Source organism: Spermophilus citellus (genome assembly GCF_964194105.1).
Source record: "Spermophilus citellus genome assembly, chromosome: X".
Taxonomy (NCBI): domain Eukaryota; kingdom Metazoa; phylum Chordata; class Mammalia; order Rodentia; family Sciuridae; genus Spermophilus; species Spermophilus citellus.
In genome coordinates this window covers 138780218-138797038 of record NC_138190.1, presented here as the reverse complement: position 1 = coordinate 138797038, position 16821 = coordinate 138780218, and positions in this window count along the sequence as shown.

Genomic DNA, 16821 nt, shown 5'->3' with positions numbered 1-16821 from the left:
AGAGCACTCATAGCTATAAATATCCTTCTTAGAAACTCTTAGAACACCCTTCACTGTATCCCACAGATTGTCGTATGTTCTGTTTCCATTTTTAAATTCTAAATGTTTTTAAATTTTCCATCTTGATCTTTTCAACGATTCATCTATCATTCAAAAGTGTTTTGTTCCATCTCCATGTATTTGTATAGTTTCTGTAGTTTTTCTTGCTGTTATTTCCTAAATTCATTTCATTATGATCTGTATATGTATAACAAATTATTTTAATGTTTTGTAAATACTGAGACTAGACTTGTAGCTTAATATAGGAGAACGTTCCATGAGCAACTTTTAGAAAGTGTATTCAGATGTTGGTGGATAAAAGTTCTTCTTTAGTCCTGTCCATTTGGATTTTGATTTGTTTTTTCCCTCCCCTCTGGGGATTGAACCCAGGGACACTTCACCACAGAGCACATCCCCAGTCCTTTTTATTTATTTATTTATTTTTTTACCTTGAGACAGGGTCTCACTAAAGTGGCTTAGGTTCTCACCAAGTTGCTGAAGCTGGCTTTGAACTTGTGATCCCCCTCCCTCAACCTCCTGAGTTGCTGGGAATATAGGTGTGTGCACCATGTCATGTCTATTTGGATATCTAAATGTACCCAGTATTTGCATATCCTCCTTATTCCCAAGATTAGAGAAATTTTCTGGTATTACTTCACTGCAGTAGTATATTATGTCATCAGCATGTCTGTCCTCTCCTTCCTAAAACCTATGAGTTTTAACTTTGCCATTTCAATGTAGTCCCAGGGTCTTGTATATTCTCTTCATAGATTCTTATTTTATTTTATTATTATCTGAGTGCTCTTATTCATCCACTTATTTTAAGCCCTGATATTCTTTCTTCTGCTTTATCTAGTCTATTGTTAAAATTCTCCATTGATATTTTTGTTAAATTGAGTTTTTCATTTCAAAAATTAGTATTTGGTTCTTTTTCAAAATGTCTATTTATTGAAATACTTTTCATTTATTTTTCTCCTTTAGAATAAAGAGAAGAAATAAATCTAATTTATATATTAAAACATTAATGAAATATATAAAATTCAATTAAAATATGCAATATCTAATAATGAGGGGGAATCTATCTAATCTACATAGACCACAATATTAACAAAATCAAAATCTAACATTGAAGAGTCTAAAATTATTCCTTGTTGATGTACTTGAGGTGCAGAGATTTCTTACTGGGCCTTCCCATCTTGGATTCTTGGATTCTGCCAGGTATCAGCTACATTTCTTCTGTCTATTGGTGTGCAAGTAACAATTGCTTTAGCAATCTCCATATTGGGTTGACGATCTGTATATTTAATTGTTTGTCTATCTAGTTCAATTTTATTCTTCAAAACCTGAACAGAATTTAAATCCTGGTGCCAATACACACAAACGTTATACTGTGCACCTCTGCTGTGAACTTAGGTGGCTCATATTGTTGCTTGGCATGACTGAGCACCTATGACTTTTTTGGAGGGTTACAGAAAATGGCCCCTGGTTGCCTGAAACCCAACAGGCAAAATGCTGCACATGCCCGGAATGTTTCATGATGAATCTGAGCACTTGCTATCCCTATTATTGAGGATATTAAACTATGTGGATCTTTGGTGGTTGTGTGCTATCCTATGTAGTTTTCAGTGCATGATCCATGACAGAGTTATAATGTATGGCAGAAATGTGATCCAAAGGAGCTACATTCCTGGGCAGTGTGTTCTACTCTGTTCTAGTCCTGTTGCCAATGGCAGGGGATAGGGGGACACTTGACTCACATTATCAAACTACACAAATTATTCAAATGGCCTATTTCAAAGGAGTTCCCTATGACAATGTTTGCTTGTCTCTCCAGGCGTGAGGAAGCTGTAGGGATATAATCATTTCCAGAGATACAAACTTTGGCATAGTCTTGCAAAATGGCTGCCTACCATAATTCTCCACCAACATATTGATTAACTGGAATCATTTCACACACATCAGGTATCTTTCTCAGTCATGCCCCAGGGTAATTCAGTCTGATTCTCTGTTCTGCCACTGTTCTCAAAGTAAGCGTATCAGCTTTAACTCCCCTCTTTCTTTGTTATTCTTCCTTCCAGATCTGCCCTGATGCAGCGGATGCATATTTGGGGGGAAACAAGTCTTGCTTTCTATTCTAGTAAACTGAATTTTCAAGTCTCTCCAGTTCTCTGGCAGTCTAATAGTATATTTCAGTGCATTTCCTCTGTCAGGCACCTCATAGATGAGTTCTTCTCTAACTGGTTTATTTTCAAACTGTGGACGAGATGATATCTGCTACTTACCTCTTCTCTGCCATCTTGCTTACTCCTGTATTGAATCATTCTAACGAGTATATAAATGTGCCCTAATACATGTCACCTAAAAATGCTGACATCATCCTTTATATTTTTCCCTTTTTCTCTGCTCTCTTTTTCAGTAAACCTCCTTGAGCTGTCTAAATATTTTCCTTTCTTTACACTTTTTCCGTTTGTTATAAAACTTATCCCATTAAACTTTCACCTCAAAACTCCAATGAATCCATGCTTTGGATCAAAAATTGTTAGACTTTGGATATTAGATGTCCCTCAAAAGGTCTTGTGTTAAAACTAGAATTTTCATAGGTGAAATTTTGGATTTTGAGAGGTATGAACTAATCAGTCCATCCTAATTTGAATTGACTAATTGGATACTGACTGTAGGCAGGTGGCATGTGACTGAAGGAGGTGGGTTACTGGACATGTACCCTGGAATATTTCATCTTCCTTATGCTCCCCTGCTTCTCTGCTTCCCTGCCACCATGAGTGGTGAAACACTCCCTTCTGCCATGATGTTCTACCTTGCCTTTTGCTCAAAGCAGTGGAATCAGCCAAATATGGACTAAATCTCTGAAACCATGAGACAAAGCAAACTTTCCCATCTCTAAATTGATTTTATCAGATATTTTGTTTACTGCAATGCAAGTCAGAATAACATGTCCATGATCTCCACATTGCCAAATTCAAGGGTTGATCATTGTTTTAAATTGTATTTGACCTCTCCATAGCATTTGACATAGCTGATCATTAATTTCATTGAAAACTTTCATACAAGGCTTTTCTAACCCAATGGTCTTCTATCTTTCCTCCTATTTGACTGGCTGTTTCTTAGACTTTTTTCCTAACTCATTCTTTCTTCAACTTGCACAAGCTAAAGACCCCATAATCTTTTTTGTTTTATAAACTTTCTCATTATGTAGTCTTCTCCAGTCCCATCCCATGCTGATAAATGTCATCTATATGCTAATGGATTTTTTTTTGCCTAGTTCTAAATAGCTACAACTAACTGTTTGGCTTTCTTTCATCTACACTTCAATATGTTTAAACACAAATTTTGATTCCTATCCCCTCCAACAGTCAACCTTATTGTTTTCCAAGTCTTTTAAAAGCAATCTATGATACTAGAATCTATTTACCATTTGCTCAAGGTAAAATTCTTGGTCATCCTTACATGTGTCTTTTCCTTAATTGCTGCAGTCTGGCTGGGCACAATTCAGGAGCCACTTGTCAAAAGAAATGAACTTTATTTTTAGAACCACACAGGCCAATCAAAACAGCTCCTCAGGAAAAACCCTCAGAGCCCAACTGCCATCACCGGCTTCCCACAAGCCTCTCACACAAACACAAGCCTCACCACCTCCCACAATCCTCCTGCTCTTGAGGCCGATTGGCTGGGTCACGTGGGCGGAGCCAAAGAAGTCCCCCAATGAGCATCACCGCAGAGGAGCCAATCAGCTAGATGTTGCTGGGGCCACTGTGAGCCAATCATCAGCTGGCAGTCTGAAAGTTTGCTGGCAGCTGGAAGTTTGCTGGGGCCCGTTTGGCTGTGGCTCTCAACACTTAATCATTTGCCTCATTCAATTAACCCCAGTGAATTATTTTGACTTTATTTAGAAAACAAATCCCACAAAGCTTTGTGGGATTTGGAAAACATATCTCAAAGTTCTCCTTTTTTCTTCTTATCATATTGAATTAATTATAGTAGCTTAAAATTTTTTATAAAATCCCCTTCCACAATGTAAAATTACCATTTGGACATATTCTCAAATTACTTTCCTCTCTTCCCTGTTCCTTTTGATTTACACATACTGGCTTTCTTGCCATTCCTCAAACCTATCAGGTACTTTTTGCCTAAAATGTTATTACTTGAGATTTTTTTCATGGCTTGTGTCTATTTTTCTACAATTCCTTACTCACAGAAAATATCTTGTGGCTCTTCCTCAGTTACTGTCATGGTTGATTTTGGCTTCTGTAACAAAATACTTAAGATTGGGTACTTCATAAAGAAAAAAACAAACAAAAAATGTATTTAGCTCACATTTTGGAGGTATAATGTCATCATCAAGAGGGTCGCCTGCCAGTACTACAACATGGTATAGAAGTGGAAAGGCAACAAGTCATATGCAGAACATGCCAGGTACATGGAATGACCTTGATTTGTAACAATCTGCTCTTGTAAAAACTAACTCCCTCTGAATGAACATAATTAATCTTTTCTGGCCCTATGAACTACCTAGCTTTCACTAGGCCCAACTCTTAAAGAACCACAACCTAAAGACTTCCATCTAGAGACCAAGCTTTCAACATATGAACCTTTTGAAAACACACTTGGTTCATATTCAAATCATAGCAGCCACTATCTATAATTGCAATCTCTCAACCTCCTAGAAACACCTTTCCTTTTTCTTCTTTTTTTCTTTATGGTTTCTCTTTAACACTTACTTCTATCTACTGTCACTTATTTTACTTACTTTAATTACTTATTTTAATTTTCTATCATTTGATTTTTCTCATGATAAATCTCCTGGGAATATGGAATCCAACCCACCCCAACTGCCTCCACTTACAAATTACTGATAAAGAATTTAACACATGAAAGAGTTCCCAGTTCATAGTAGTTGTCAAGTAGTTAACTGGCAAATGAACAAAACAATTTGGAAGTAAAATTAATGAGCCTAAAGAATGATCAAAACAACTAGCCTATCTTCTTTTACTAACACTGTGACTGAACCTGCTGAGTTAAGAAAATGCTAACCATTAGAATCTGGGAGCACTAACATATAGTTGCTAGAAATACCTTTATAGATCCCCCCTGATTAATCCCTTCATATTATAGATGAAGTCATTTGAACAAAGTTTTATTGCTATATAGGAGGAGAGCCAAGACTGTACTCTAGGTTACCTAATATCTAGTCCAGCTTTTTACTTCCTTTGTACATTATTTTTTGATTTATAGTCTAATAAACTGGTTGCAGTGTAAGGAATTTTCCTTACCCCTGACCTTTTGCAATTTTTCAAAACATTTTTATTAAGCACTTATGAGCATGGTCAAACATGGCAGAAGTCATGTTCTTTTTAACATTTAAGAGGCATGCTTTATTCATTTCTGTCATACATTTTATATAAGCAACACCACTACTTAAATGGTGAAGAATAAAATATATCTAATTATAAATAACTCAGTTGGCATATTTTCTTTAATGCCAACATAAGAAATATATTTTTTGCATTTGATTTATGCTGCCTAACATTGAATTATACTTGTAGTCCAAGTTTTCTCACAACATGATGTTAACTGCCCAAAATTAATCATTTTCAGATAGGGATTCTTGAGAATCTATTATGTGTTCTCATTAGAACATCAGAAAAAATTGTGTCAATAATTATTTTGGTAGCTTGTAAGTATTGATTAAAAATAAAATTCAAGAAAATTTATTCTCATTTTAATAATGGTTTTTAAGTACATTTATCACAAAATATTTACAAATAATTGTGACATTAGTGAGATATTTATTCAATTCATAATGTTAATGATTTTAGAGGTTTATACAGATTTAAAATAAATTTACACTGTGGAGAGTTTTTTCATTATAAGTTGGTAAGTGGTTGTGTGTGTGTGTGTGTGTTTGTGTGCAGGTAGCTATGTAAAAACTCATAACAATAACTAGCTGTGTTATGGGATGAATATTTATGTCCCCCTAAAATCCATATGCTGAAACTATAATCTCAATGTGATGGTATTTGAAGATGGCTTAATTGGGAAGTAATTAGATTTACATGAGGGCATATGGTTATTGCTCCTATAATGGGTATTAGTGTATTCTCAAGAAAAAGAAGAGACACTAGTGTTACAGAGACTGGTACTTTGTACTTTGCATGTATTATTTCATTTAATACTTAGAAAAAATCATGAGGTTGATCTTATAATTGTTCTCATTTTATAGATAACAGAAGTTTAAAAAATATAAAATAATTGGTTCAGTGTCTGATATAGGAACTGAATTCAAATTTGCTAAACTCCACAGTATAGTCTCTTTACCATCATGTTTTTCATGTAATGCAAGGAAACTAATAAACCAATATTTTAAAATCTAGAATAAAAGTCATTTGATGCCACAGAGAAATAGCAATGATTAACTAAATACTTTTCAGAATGTTTCTAGCAACCTGATGAAAACCTTTTCAGAAGTACTAAATCTTGACTGTCTTGCAACTCTTCCTGTGTTCCCTTCCTCCCTCACAAGTTTCAGATCACTATAATGGTCTGAAAACACTACCTACTTTTCCAGGACTCACCACTTTTTCGCCTTACATACGGTTCTTCTAATAAATCTTGTATATGTCTCAAATAATTTGGACATCTTCATCTCAGCGTATATGAACACACAATGTAGTAAGTCCTCATTAAATACTACTTTTCTCTATTATAGTCAATTTTCCATCTTTTTCCCAAACAAGTTTCCATTCTTCTTGATCTGTGTCTGTTCTTTCTTCCTCCTTTCTCAAATAAATACTTTCCTATGTCATTGCAGAGCACATATATCTGTTCAATTTCCCATCTATTTACCAAAACATGTGTCCTTATATTCAAATTTTCTTGTGAGTTTATCACATCACCACTTACCTGATACAAATGGAAATCTCTTTTGGGTGTGACTCCCATACATGTTGCAAATAAAAATAATATTGTCTCTGTATTTTTTATGTAAAATATTTAGGGATGAACTTACTAAGATATTAGAGAAACTATCTTTATAAAATTACAAAGATTGGCAAAGGAACATAAAATGGAGTCTTAAAAAATGAAAAACTGAATAAGAAGAGTTGATATCATAAAAGTATTAATTCTTTCTCACATTAAGCCACAAAATAAAAATTTCACAAATGTTCTTGTACTTTTTTTATTTTGTCTTTATTATTATTATATAATTCTATTGATAATATTTTTAAAAATATACATCCAGTAATCACTACAGAAATTCTAGCAATATAAGAAAAATGAAATAATGCTTACCCTAAAAAAATCATTTTATACTTAAATGAATTATAGTGAATTTGGTGATTCACTATAAACTGCATTAAAAATAGCTTGTCAATAAGGCCCTGCCTATTTCCATGTATTTATTTTTAAAAGGTTGTGCAACAGGTCTTTCTCTGTAGCCCCAGACTGGTGACCAATATCCAACACTGAAGGCAAAGAGTCTTTTAAAAACCTGTAATTTAAGCTAGATTTTCATGGAAACCTGACACTCAATTATGAGTTAAATTGTGTCCTCCAACAATTTATGTAGTGAAGTCTTAATCATAAGTATCTAAGAAAGTGAACTTATTTGAAATAAGGTTCTTTGCTGATAACAGCTATTTAGGATGATATAGAATGAGGCCCAGTCCAGCATTATTAATGTCCTCATAAAAGGGGAAATTTACGCAGAAAAGCACACAGGAAGAACACCAGTGTACAGGAAGGGAAAGCTTTGAGTGATCCATCCACAAGACAAGTAAGGCCAAAGAGTATTAGAAAATCACTAAAGCTTGGAGAGAAGCATGACACAAAAATTTCCACAGTGTCCTCAAAAGGAACCAATCCTGTAGACACTTTGATCTTAAATATCTAGCCTCCTGAACTGTGGAGCAGTATGTTTCTGTTGTTTAAACCACCCAGTTTGTGGTATCTTGTTAGAGTAGCCCTAGTGAATGGATATTCACCCTCTTTGACCCTTTTAAAAGTAGGAACACGCTGATCAAGTCCAAATATACATAAGTAGGAGACTAGAAAAACAAGTGGCAGAATGTTGCAAAACATATATTAATAGCCTGATGGACATTAACACTTTTAGGAAGGGAAAGGAGTACTTCCTCACTCAAAAAATATATAAAGAGGCCACAAGAAATCCACTCACAGAAGCTAGCAGTATATTCAATGAGAAAGGCGGACACCTATTCACCTTTTTAGATTTGTTGTTGTTGTTGTTGTTGTTATGGCAATTGCTCTTAAAGCACCATCATTACCACCTGACAACTTGCTAGACCTACAAATTACTGGTTCCCATTCTAGACCTTCTGAATCAGAAACTGAAGTTGAGGTCCAGTAATTTGTGTTTTAAAATGCCCTCTTGGTGATTCTGATGAACATGAAAGTTTGAAAACCACTGGCATATGTGTTGGCTTGCTAATTTTTCCTTGTGACTATTTCAAATAAGAAAAAGAGAATTGAAAAACAACAACAACAACAACAACTGAACAGTGAGGAATCAGCAATGACAAAGCAGATATTCTCCATGTTAGGCACAAAATAGATATGCTATTGTATTGTGGATCAAATAAACACCATAGAAGACATTGAAATATCTTCTGTTGCTGTAAATGAAGGGATAGCTATAGGATAATAGAGTCTATATCAACATACTATCAGAAATACCTCTGAATGTAAATGATAAGTGGGTATTGAAAATGTTTGGCTAGAGTGAATGTATCATAAGTACTGGCTTAAGTCGGAATTTAGAGATCTTGATATAGCATTCCTTAAAATATCATCTTTTCTCAAAACTAGTTAACTTAACCCAAGAGTTTGTTATTAGGCTGGTCAGACAGGTAAAGACTAATTCTTCTTCACTATGAAAACTGGCATGCCAAAAGGGTATGGAAAGTTGACAAATCCTGACACATGTCAGGTTGTTTTTATTATCTGCATCTAAGAAACATCATTTTTATTATGGTAACAGTATGTTAAATTGGAAAGTATTGAAGACATGCTGATTCATAACTTATTTCTAATTTAATTACAACTTATATCACATTGACTATTTTCTTTTTTAGTTCTTGCAAGATATACTATAAAATTATTTTATTTTCTTTTGGAGGTTAAAGAAACATGTTATAGTACAAATATTCAAAACCCGCTCATACAAATGGGAAATTTATCATTTTAAATCAAATGCTGACATGCATAAAGAAGAAAGTACCTACTGAATGGTTAAATGATCATGAGATGAGAAAATTAATAATTTAGCCTCAATAAATAAATAAGCATTTCTAACAGGACAGAGTCTTAGATTACCCACCATTAATTTAGGTAATGAATAATAGGCCATAGGCTAAATTGATAGAAAAGAATAGTTTCATGAAATTAGAAATAAAAGGGGCTAAAAATTATCTAAATCATGCCTATGGCTAATGTGAGAATTTCCTCTACAATTTACTTCCAAGTGTCTGACCAGCAGTTGATTGAATGCTTCTGTTGACAAGAAGATCATTGCATCACGAGATAGAATACACCACTTTTAAACAATAATAATTGCTCTAAAACATCTGTTCTTATATTGAACTGGACTATGTTTCCATGTAATTTTCAAATATGGGCATTTGGTGGAGTACTGGGAGAATAAATACTGATTAAACAAATTGAAGTTGGTCTTGAACCAACCCTCTAAAATATACCAATGGACATTATTCAAATTTAGGACATTAGTCATAATGAATGTTATATTGAAATATATATTTTTAAATTGGAACAGAATACATTACCTAGGGAATTGAACTTATCCCCATATATGCAAGATTAAATAAAATGTAAAAGACAGTTTTGTAATAGTAAAGTGTTACACAAATTTAATGGTATTTTGTTAAAGCACTGACATTGTCTACCTGTAACGTGAAAAAGTTACCATATAAAACAAGGATAACATTGATGTAGAAGTGAAGGTAGAATGTCCTGAGCACCACTTTTCTTTGTAGATACCCATGTTTTGCCTCAGTCTGGCTGGGCACAGAATCACGAGCCACTCAAGCAGGAACAAAACTTTATTTTTGAAAAAGCCGCCAATACTCCGTAAGCGCCGGCAAGCCCAAACCCGGTCCACCCACCCCACGTCTACCGGAAGGGGGGGGGCGGACCTCCCCTGGAATTCCCTCCTACTATCCTTCCCCAATCAATGGGAACTCTCCAGGACAGCAGGAGTCCAATTTCCATATGAATGTAAATCTTAACATAATCATATCATCTCAATGGCTAGCTGGCATCACCTTACAACCGAAAGTGCCATGCATCATATTATTTGCTTGTGGCTCCTAGAAATGTTTCATTTCTGTTTTATTTCTATCTCTATAAAGTTATGTTACAAAAGAAAGAAGAAAGCTTAGATAGTACTAGGATAATTCAGGGAAATCAATGGGTAATTGTTAGGTATCAGGTGAATGAAACCACTGCTGCACTTGAAATTACACCATATTGGTTAAATGTATAATTTGAGAAAAGAGAATTTGGAGTAATGAAGTGGCATTTTTGATGAGTTGGGCTACATTGTGCTGTGAACATTTATCCCCAAGAAACCTACACTATTTCTTAGTGTGAGAGACCCTATGATACAAACTATTTTCTGTTCAAGGATAGCATGTTAGCATATAACTTGTCTTTGAATGTTGGAACACTAAGAGAAACAGTTTGCTTTTCCCAAAAGAAGGGGAGATTCCAATGAATTTCTATGAGAACTTCCAGAAAAACAAAATCACTAGCTAATCCCAACAACATTTACATAATAACTTCATACCTTTACATAGGATTAAAATAGGAGCAGGTTGGAAGCAAGGGGAGACTTTTCTTCCACAAACCATGTCTGCTTCTATTGGTCTGTGACAAATCATGCTTGGATTGAGGCTGGATGAGAATAATAATCTGAACAGAAATAAATGTGTTGTGGTTTGCCAAAATTACAAAGCAGAGACTAGAATCTAGGCACAATTCCCAATCCACAGCACTCCAAACTAAGCAATAAACACATTCATTGACAGAAATACTTAATTCAAATTAGAGGACACAGCAATGTATGCCATACAATTTTCTGCCATCTGCTTTTTTTTATCTACAATTCAGGGTAAGAAAATTACAGCTGAACCTACTCATTGGTACAGTCCAAATATTTCATACCTGCCACATTTTACAGGTGAAAAACTGGACTCTTTACTTTGTGCAGGGCAACAGTCTCATTCTACAGACTGGTTACACTGTTCACAAGAATGTTTCAGAAATGTACTTGAAAATCTGATTCATCCTCACATTAGCTATGCTTAGGAATGAAATTGTTATGGGGTTTCTTCAATGTTTCCATGTTTATGAGAGGCATTGAATATTGCACATTTGAAAACATATTTGAAATTTTACTGAAAGGCAGAAGATGGATTCACACCAGGAAAAGTGGCTTTTTGGTACAAAATCTCTATGCTGATGATAAGTGTCAATAACAATTTGTAGTTTGACATAAAATTTAAACCAAATGTTCAGAGATAAGAACTCAATCAGCAGTTCATCTTTTTTGAGGAGAAACACTTTTCAGTATATAGTTGTTCTCTTCTTTCTGTTGAAATTGAGAAGTATAATATGGGTTTGAGTAGTCTGCTCTTCTACATTTAAGTGCTTAGGCTATACCAAAAAATATTGATTTTAAAACATGCCATTAAAAATTATAAATGCAATACATAAAGAAATCCATTGTTTTGATATCTGTAGCTTTGTCTCTATTGGAGTATTGAAAATAGCAACGAAGAATTATTGATTATTAGTTAGATTCCATGAAGTTGATTACTGTTATGATTAGGGAAAAAGGTTCCCTTTTTAGGTACTTAAGAGATGCTTCATGAACTTTTAATCCTAGTATCATATTAGTGCTAGAAGTTAGCCTACTGGTTTTGGTGTTTGCCAATAGTGAAGAAGCAAAAGGTAAGTAATCATGGAACTGGAAAGTAATTGTGGGGTTATGCCTTACTTTCATTGCTAGGTTGTTGAGGATAAGGACCATGGCTTCCTTAACAGCTGCTAGATTATTGACTGATGAATAGCAGTCACAAAAAAACATTCTCATGGGAGGAAAGAATGACGGAACTGGATTGAATCTGTTTCTTTCTCTTCACCTTGTTTTTTGAGCAAGTACTACTTCATTATGAGTTCTAAAATATTCCAAACCCATCCTGTGTTATTTGTTTTAAAGAGAGAATGGGAACAAATTTTTACCACACACACACATAAAAGATAGAGCACTAATCTTTAGAATATATAAAGAACTCAAAAGACTTTAACATCAAAATAACAAATAACCCAATAAATGGGACAAGGAACTGAACATACACCACTTAGAAGATGATATGCAATCAATTAACAAATATATAAAATGTTCAACATCACTGGCAATTAGAAAAATTCAAATCAAAGCTACTCTAAGATTTCATCTCACTCCACTCAGAATAGCAGAATAGCATATATTAAGAATACAAACAACAATAGGTGTTGTCGAGGATGTGGAGAAAAAGGCACACTCATCCACTGCTGGTGGGACTGCAAATTGGTGCAGCCAATATGGAAAGCAGTATGGAGATTCCTTGGAAAACTGGGAATGGAACCACCATTTGACCCAATTATCCCTCTCCTCAGTCTATACCCAAAGGACTTAAAAACAGCATACTACAGGGACACAGCCGCATCAATGTTTATAACAGCACAATTCACAATAGCTAAACTGTCAAACCAACCTAGATGCCCTTCAGTAGATGAATAGATAAAGAAAATGTGATATATACAATGGAATATTATTCAGCATTAAAAGAGAATAAAATCATGGCATTTGGAGGTAAATGGATGAAGCTGGAGAATATAATACTAAGTGAAATTAGCCAATCCCCAAAAAACAAATGCCAAATGATTTCTCTGATTTAAGGATGATGATCCATTGTATGGTGTGTGGGAGGGTGATGTGAGAATTAAATGAACTTTAGATATGGCAAAGGGTAAAAGGGGAGGGAGGGGAAGTGAGGGGGCATAGGGATAGGAAAGATGGTGGAATGTGATGATCATCATTATCCTAAGTACATGTAAGAAGACAAGAAGGATATGACTATAATTTTTGTACAACCAGAGATATGAAAAATTGTGCTCTATATGTGTACTATGAATTATAATGCATTCTATTGTCATATATAACAAATAAAAAAAATTTTATTGGTTGTTCAAAATATTACATAGCTCTTGACATATCATATTTCATACTTTTGATTCAAGTGGGTTATGAACTCCCATTTTTACCCCGTAAAATCAAAATTTTTAAAAAGTAAAAAATCTAAAAATTAAAAAACAACATTCAAGTGTCTCTGAAACTTTATATTTCACATTTTGCATTCCCTAGAAGTGAAATAAAATTTAAAATAAAAGAATTATCTGAATCAGTAATTATTAGGGCAATCTGGAAGTTGATGAGAAACCCACCTGATAGTCTTCCAGGGGAAAATTGACAAACAAATGAGAGACTCTTATTAAACCTGTTCTTCACAGGTTTCCTATTTTCTTATGTCTGCATATCACAAAGCATTCAACCAAGATTCAGATAAGCTGCAATTCAACCATTTGACTATGTGAACTATGAAAATGCATGAATGATCCCCAAAGTACCAAACTGGAATCCCTGTACTCTCTAGTGTTTCTTTAATCCTCCAGAGGCATCCATTGCCCATTATTAGAGACTTTTGTATGCAGTTTCCTTGAGGCTATTTATATACGCTCCTCCACTCTATCATTCATTGATCTTTCTTGTCCCTCTGTGTTCCCAGACAAGTATCAGGGAGATCTTTTGTGTGCTTCATATGCCACTGAAGCCCTTCTCAGACCTGAGGTGATTGAAACTTAATAGTGTCTCAAAAGTTTCCTTGATAATTACTTTCCAAATTTATAGAATGTTGGAATACAGATGAAAATTCTTTCTCTTTTCATCTTTGCCCCTAATGATTTAATAATAACATACACATCAAATCTACCAAAAAATAGGATTCCCTAGTAGGCAGACTAGGGCAATTATAATTAAATGAGAGCATTAAGGTAGGAGGATCTATTATAATTAACCAAATGAGCTATATTAAACCACAGTGCCTCTCACAGGATTTGTTACTCCATCCCAGTTGGAGTACACACCATTCTTTTCTTCCTGATTGAGTATCAATTCATTGTAAGTCATATACTGATGGAGTTTTCATTTATATTAAATTGGTTGCACTGACCAAACCTGATTGAAAAACTACTTAAGGGAATTTTTACCATGGGACCCAGTGTGTTTATAATGTGATATATCTGCTCAGAATGCAATAATTATTTCCCCATTTGTGTTAAGGTTTAGCTATGAGGTGTCCCCCAAAAGTTCATGTGTGAGACAATGCAAGAATTTTCAGAGGTAAAATAATTAGATTATAAGGGTCATATCCAAATAAGTGGAATAATTTATTGATATGGATTAACTGGACAGTAAGTATAGGCAGATAAGGTGTGGTTGGAGGAAGTAGGTCATTGAGAATGTGTCTTTGGGGTTTATATTTTGTCCTTGGTATACAGAGCTTTCTCACTCTCTGCTTTCTGATTACCATATCCTGAGCTCCTTTTCTCTACCACACCCTTTGGCCATGTTTCTTGGATCCAGTACAGTGGAATCGGGCAACCATATACTAAACCTCTGTAACTGTGAACCAAAATAAACTTTTCCTTCTCTATATTGTTTTTCTCAGGTCTTTTGGTAACACTAATGCAGACTAAAATAATTCATTTACTGAACATGTGTATATCAAGTGCTTTACTATTTTCTTGGTGCAGGTTTTAATTATATTTGATATTTCCATTCTGTATTTATTGAAGGAAGATTGGAATACAGACTTCTGAGATTAAGGTGATGCCACTAAAACAGGCTCTTTAGCATGTGGTGTTAATCTCAGCCAGGGAAACACTTTTGAATTGATCTGCAGTAGATGGAGGATATTTTAGCTCTTTTTTTTACATGGCATCACACCTATTTCAGGCATGGAAGCAGAAAACCACTAACTTCAACCTTCTTCCTTATTTTTTCCTTCCACATTTTAGATGTTAGGAAAGTGTTTAAATAAATACATTTTGCAACCAATTTACAGAACCCAATAGGAATCTTACAAACCTATCATTTTGAGAAACTAGAATGATTCAAATCTTTTGCCCACTTGACTTTTTTTTCCTTCTTTAGTAGTATCCAAAACTTAGAATACTAAAACTTGGATTTTTTTTTTTTTGGCTAGTCTTTTTTATATACCCCTAGGCTCTTCTCCCTCAAAATTAGTTTAATGTGCAAATTTATTTATTATTTCTACCACATTCTCTGTGGTTCAGCAACATCAACTTTGGTGGCCCACAACTTTTAATTAAATTTTTAAAAATCAATGACTAAGATAAGTGGATTAAGGAATCATTTTCTAGGCACCCATTTTTTTTTACCTTGTTCTCTGGGATTGCAGAGAAATTATTATCCTCAGCAATTTCCAGTATGATTGTAATTACTTCATTCCAAAGTATACTCCCAAGTAGTCCACCTGCCCATGGGCTTTAAATAATCCTTTAGTGCCTCTTAAAGTTTAGTATTATCTTTTTCACAGATATTTCCCATACCAGCTTTCCAGCTGGTGATATTTCCCATATAAACTGTGAGCTATGTATCAATCTTTTCACATGGTCAGTATTATTGTCCCAAGCATCAAATTGCTCTGTTTCATTTATGAACAATATTAGGATCATAATAATGTCAAACAACATAAGTCTGTCCAGCCTGTATACCATGAGTTAGCAGATTATGGCCCAGGGCAAAATTCAGCCAGCTGCCTGTTTTTGAAGTTTTATTGGACTATAGTGATGTTGTCTTTCTGCACATTGTGTATGACTACTTCCTCACCTAAATAGCATATTTGACTAGTTTTGAGAGAGGCATATGGCCCACATATTTAAAAACAAATACTATCTGCACCTTTACAAAAATATTTGATAAACCCTACTCAGCAAACAGAATTGCTCTCATTAAACAAATATTCAAAATTCCTCCATTCCTAATCCCTAATAATTGAATTAGAATTTCTCTTCCAAAACATTTTTAAGGTTCATGAGAATTTTCATGAGTCCATACATTGGTGCTGGTTACATTTTTGTAACTGCTTCCTTGCTAATAATTGAAATCATAAAGAGTTGCAGCATGTGTTCATATGCTTCCTTGACTTATTAGTCAGTCAAGCAAATGTCAATTTTCTAGCACAGATACAATTTTTTTACATGTGATCTTTTGATCAGGTCATTTGCAGGAATATCAGGCTTGTTAGAAGAGTGGTAAAGTACTAGCCAATGCTAGTCACTGCCAGGGAATTACTGTACTCAGTGAAGTGGTATGAGAAGTATGCTTAGATGTATGATGAGAAAAGAAAAAGGTTATACCCAAAGGATGTATGGGTTTCACATCATGTCCACTGAGCTTTGGGAGATTAGGTAAACTACAGCACTGGTTCTCAGTTCTGGCTGCACATTAGAATTTCCTGGGGGTTTGTAAAACATACAGATGTCAGGCTCTGTCTCAGACCAATTAAATTAACATCTCTATGGATGGGACTTGGTATTGTTGTTTTTAACAATCAATTTTTAACTTGATTTAGGGAGCAAATAAAATCAACTCGAAAGCCC